The sequence below is a fragment of the Camellia sinensis genome, chromosome 12 (genome assembly GCF_055761805.1).
Source record: "Camellia sinensis isolate YWXY chromosome 12, ASM5576180v1, whole genome shotgun sequence".
NCBI lineage: Eukaryota > Viridiplantae > Streptophyta > Magnoliopsida > Ericales > Theaceae > Camellia > Camellia sinensis.
In genome coordinates, this window is record NC_138972.1 from 58,817,889 (window position 1) to 58,823,848 (window position 5,960).

The 5,960-nt window shown below is 36.8% G+C and overlaps 1 long non-coding RNA gene across 1 annotated transcript; it reads left to right on the plus strand.

Annotated features, from left to right (window-relative positions):
• The first annotated feature begins 2,930 nt into the window (after positions 1-2,930).
• Positions 2,931-5,089, plus strand: LOC145804520 (uncharacterized). The gene is made up of 3 exons (XR_014346466.1): positions 2,931-3,063; positions 3,996-4,049; positions 4,815-5,089. It is a non-coding gene; the product is annotated as an uncharacterized LOC145804520 (long non-coding RNA).
• The last annotated feature ends 871 nt before the right edge of the window (positions 5,090-5,960 follow it).

The window sequence follows — 5,960 nt, forward strand, 5'->3', positions numbered from 1 at the left end:
AGTATTCTCTAAGATTGACTTGAGGTTAGGCTATCACTAGTTGAAAGTAAGGGATGAGGATTTTCCTAAGACTGCTTTTAGAACCCGTTATGAGCATTATGAGTTTTTGGCGATGCCTTTTGGTCTCAAAAATGTACCGCCGCATTCATGGATTTAATGAATAGAGTATTTAAGACCCAACTGCATAAATTTGTGGTAGTGATTATTGATGACATCCTAATTTATTCGAGGAGTAAGGAGGAACATGAGCAGCATTTGAGGGTAGTACTGCAGATCCTTAGGGAGAAGAGACTGTATGCAAAATTTAAGAAGTGTGAATTTTGGTTGAGCATTGTATCATTTTTGGGTCATGTGGTAAGTAAAGATGGGGTATTTGTGGATAGCACAAAGGTGGTAGAAAATCGTTGATTGGCCACGACCTACTTCTGTGATAGAGGTACGTAGCTTTCTAGGGTTTGCTGGATATTACAAACAGTTTGTGGAAGGATTCTTTCGTATTGCTTTGCCACTTACCAATCTCACTAGGAAAGGGGTAAAGTTTGAGTGGAATGATGATTGTGAGTGTAACTTCAAAGAGCTTAAACAGAGGTTAACATCAACTCCAATCCTTGCCTTATCTACTGACGGTGGTGGTTTTGTGATTTATAGCGATGCTTCACGATAGGGTTTAGGATGTGTGCCCATGCAGCATAGGAAGAAGATTACTTATACATCACAACAATTGAAAGTACATGAGAGAAATTATCCTACGCACGACTTGGAGTTAGCAATAGTGATTTTCGCTCTTAAGACCTGGCGACATTATTTGTATGGAGAGTCATATGAGATTTACACTGATCATAAGAGTTTGAAGTATATTTTCACACAAAAGGAGCTAAATTTGAGGCAAAGAAGATGGCTTGAGTTACTAAAAGATTATGATTTGAATATTTTGTATCATCCGGGAAAGGCAAATGTGGTGGTAGATGCCTTGAGTAGGAAAGTAACAGTTGGAGATGTAGTTGCTTTGTCTATTGAGAGTTGTTTGGTAGAAGACATAAGACGTTTAAGGCTTGAGGTTGTTACGCCTAGTGATAGGGCTTATTGTAGTCAATTGACAGTTTAGCCGACCTTGAGAGAGCAGATTCGTTTAGCTCAGGAGATTGATCTCCAGTGTGAGCGTATTAAAGGAGAGATGACAGAGGGTAAGCATGTAGACTTCGTGGTTAGTGATGATGGGTTGCTTAGATTCCGTAGCCAAATTTGTGTTCCAGCTGGTGGTGATTTGAGGAAGGAGATTATGACGGAGGCACATAGTTCTAGTTACAGTATTCATCCTGGAAGCACTAAGATGTATCGGGATCTTCATGAACATTTTTGGTGGAATGGTATGAAGGGAGATATTGCAGAATTTGTGGCTCAGTGTTTGGTGTGTCAACAAGTTAAAGTAGAATATTAGAAACCCGTGAAGAAACTACAACCCTTACCTATACTAGAGTGGAAATGGGATTATGTTACCATGGATTTCGTGTGCAGATTACCTCGTACTAGTAGTAATCACAATATAGTTTGGGTAGTTGTTGATAGATTAACCAAGTCAGTACATTTTATTGCAGTTCGGATGAACTATTCTCTAGCTCGATTTGCACAGTTGTATGTGAAGGAGATTGTTAAATTGCATGGTGTACCTGTGTCAATAGTGTCAGATCGGGACCCTCGTTTTGTGTCTAAGTTTTGGGGTGCGTTACAATCAGCTATGGGTACTCAGTTAAATTTTAGTTCAGCTTATCACCCTCAGACAGATGGGCAATCAGAGAGAACTATTCAAACCCTTGAGGATATGTTGAGGGCTTGTGCCTTGGAGTGGAGAGGTGATTGGGATGATTATTTGCCGCTCATGGAGTTTGCCTATAATAATAGTTATCATTCTAGTTTGGGAGTAGCTCCTTATGAGGCTTTGTATGGGAGGAAGTGTAGGTCTCCTTTGTGTTGGTATGAGGTTGGTGAAAGGCAAATGTTGGGACCTGATTTGGTGGAGGATGCTACACAGAAAATTATCACCATCAGAGAGAGATTATTGACTGCCCAGAGTAGACAAAAAAGTTATGCTGACCATCGTAGGAGAGACTTAGAGTTTCATGAGGGGGATATGGTATTCTTGAAAGTATCACCATGGAAAGGAGTGATTAGGTTTGGAAAGAAAGGAAAGTTGAGTCCTAGATACATTGGTCCATTTGAGGTATTGGAGAAAGTTGGTGAGGTTGCGTACCGTGTTGCTCTACCCCCTAGATTGGCAGGAGTGCATAATGTGTTTCACGTGTCTATGTTGAGGAAATATGTGCACAGTCCGTCACATGTGATAGATTATGAGCCGCTTCAGATTAGAGAGGATTTTTCGTATGAGGAGATACCTGTTCAGATTTTGGATTCGAAAGAGAAAAGGTTGCGTACAAAGGTCATTAAATTGGTTAAGGTAATGTGGCATAATCATCTAGTTGAAGAGGCAACTTGGGAATGCGAGGACGAGATGTGCGAGAAGTACCCACATTTATTCTCATGCTTTACTCAGGTTAGTTTCGAGGACGAAACTTTTTTTTAGGAGGGGAGAATGTGAGAACCCGAATATAAAAATTAAGTAAATAATTAAATAATAATAATAATAGTATTACAATCTCAAATATTTTGATGGTGAATTCTAAAGTGCAAATTAAATATTTGGAGGGTCTTTTAATTAATTTTAAAACCTAAAATAAATTTATGGTGAAAGTCTTCAATTTAAAGGCAAGATTTATTATTTAAAAAAAAAATAAAATAAAATTAAGTGTCAAATTAGTAAGCATATTTTGATCTAATAGTAGTTGTATTTTATTTAAATTAATGGAGAGATAAAATAAAATAAAATAAAACAAAGGACATTTTTATCTAGAGTCATTTATGTTATGTATAACAAAGAAAAGAAAAGAAAAACCCTAGGTTCCTAATACATTCTATAGCAGCAGCCACAACAGCCACGGGGAGGAAGAAGTTTGAGAGAAAAGAAGAAGAAAAAAGGGGATTGCAAACAAGGAGTAATTTTTGGGTGTGGTAGGTATCTTTCTTCTTTTTTTTTTTTCTTTGTTTTTGTTCTTTATTCTTACTCTATTATTATTTAGATCATTGATGGAGAAGTTGTAGGTTTATGTATTTTGTATATATATATATATATACTGTTAAGAAATTTGAGGAGTTAAATTCATGTATAAAGAATGGTGTAATTCTTAGTCCAAAAATTCTGCACATAATCGCTAACTTTAAAAATCAAGAAACCATATCAAACGGATGAATTTTATTCTGAAATTTTTACAGTAGATCAATTACACATTGAATTGCATATCTGAATTTTTTCATAATTTTTGGGAGTCGAAATCCATATAAATTGAGGTATTCAAATCTGTACAGGAAACCAGTCCGAAACAGTAAATTCGGGGTTGTTGTTCTCTTTGGGTATAAATCCAAAAATTATCAAATTAGTGTCATTAGAACCGGTTACGAGTCTAGTTTCGTACATTTTTGGCCTTGCATTGATTGCTCGTGTATATTAAGAGAACCGTCAATTTCTTTAAAGTGCTGCAGAAAACAACCTGTTTGGATATAATAAATTGTAGAAAATTATTTTGATAAGCAAATCAAGTGAAACCAATTGGGTTTGAAACTTAGGATATATTAGATCATATCTGGAGGTTATTGGAATTTTTCGAATAGCGTGGAGTGGATTTTGTAATTTTCAAAGTTAGCGAATAGGTTGGGAAGGCTTGTTTGAAATTCTGTTTTATCTTAAAGTCACAATTAATTAAGTTTCAATCGGAACCTATGTCTTGGGTGATTTTAGACCTTCAAGAACATAAACTTAGGTAATATTTAAGAGTAACGGTGAGTTGGGTTGAGCCGTGTTAGTGCGCTTTAGTTTGGGGTTACTTGGTTCGTATTCTTTAGTATTTTTAAATTAGTAGTGACGTGTAGTTTTCATATTGGTTCAGGGCACTAGTTGGACTTTCATACTCTATTCGAGGATTATATTATTTCGTTTCCAGGTGAGTAGTTTCATGCTACATATTTTTATAAATGTTCCCCTACCCTGAACTGTTGGAAAAATTAAATTGTTGTTTCATGATTAAACTGTTTTGATAAATTATTATATTATCGATTGAATCAAATTATTTCTGAAACATGTGTGAACTTGGCATACTGTAAACTATTTGTTTTGGTCTCATGTTTATAATGATGAACTACCATGTTTTGCGAAACTGATGTGTATTGATTATTGGGACCATGAGTGTATTTAGTCCAGGGAAATTATTCCACTGTGTGTGGTGACTCTGGCCACTAGGGAACAGATCCGGGTTGGGCCGTGATGACTCTAGTGCTCAACGATTGTAAGGAACAGACCTTTAAAAACAACTAGGTGACCTTCAATCGGATCGTCTTTGAGAAAAGGCCCAGGTGCCACCCTGAGGATGACTCTTAGTTCGGTATTGGATCCAACGGGGCTTATAGCCTGAGAAATGTGTGGCAGATTATTTGTTTTTATTGGTACCCAGAAAATTATTGGTGTTCATGTTATAATCTGTTTTAAGTGGAAAATGTCGTTTATCATGTTCTTGCGAGACATGAGTATTTTAAGTGTTGATTTGTGGAACCTTCTTTTTGAAACAGATTGTATTTACCAAACTGTATGCCAATCTAGTTTCTGTGATATATAACTTATTTTGGAATTGAACCCTGTTTTCAAAACTGTATTTACTATCCATGTTGCTACTCACTGAGCTATCAGCTGACTTAGTTTTTATCACTTCCAGGTGTTAGAAGGACTTAGAGTGGACTCATGGCGTAGCGGGGACTCAATTGCATGGACCTCTAGGGCATTCCTTTAGTTTAGAGTGTTATGTCAAGTTTGTGCATATTTATATTTATTCTTATCGAAGTTCATTTAGGATTATTTTTGATATGTGGGTTGTTTATATCCCATAAGTTTGGATGGTTTTTGATTACGGTTGATTTTGCCGTTTATAATTGTGACATGTCTGGATTGAGTTTTGGTGATTTATTATTGGACTATTGTTCAGTTGTTCAATGTGATTGGATTCGTGTTTAGGCTTACGTGTGCCTTGGGCTAAGTCCCTGTGGGCCACGGCCGGTCATGCCCGGATTTGGGGTGTGACAATCATCATCAGTATATATTGAGACTCATTTGTTAGTACTTTTACAAGTATTTTGATGAATTTGACATTTTCTCCATTTTTATTTGCATCGTCTAAATAATGGTGGCTAGCTCTCTCAATCCTAAGGGGCTCCTAGTTAGGTTCATGGATTAATATGGCCGCTAAATTGACTCTGGTGGTTACATTTTTTTTTTTTTCTCAAAAGATAAAATTCAGTACAATCTTATTATTTGCATGAAATTACCCCCCCCCCCAAAAAAAAATTAAAAATTAAAAAAAAAAAAAAAAAACAGAAGAGGGTACCGATATCATCTAAAGGGGTGTACAGCCCTTCTTCCACTGAGCTTTCTTCCTAGCTTCCCATAGTAGCCTAATGGCGCAAGGAAGGTAGCCTATGGGGGAGTGAGTGACCGACCTAATATATGTAGCTGTTTCTTCCTTTGGAGGATATGCGTAGCTGAGGGGATAAGAGGAAGACGTAGGTACAGTCCCGTTGCCCGGGAAGGGATTTTTTCCATTGATTTTATGTAACTGTCATGTTTTGGTTAAAGTTTCTTAAATTCTTTCTTCTAAAAGCATTATCTTATTAGCTAGCTACTCTACGTCCTGGTCCAAGAGCTTGGTTGGGCATGTGATTGATGTGGTATGCCGTTTGTCCAGCCACTGTATGTCATGGTCCAAGAGGGTGTGTTGGAAATGTGGGACTGGAGTTGCCCCATCTGTATTTGTTATAAGGTTCCAGTTTTTCTATTTTTAATACTTGAATTTTAAGAAGAATGTGAG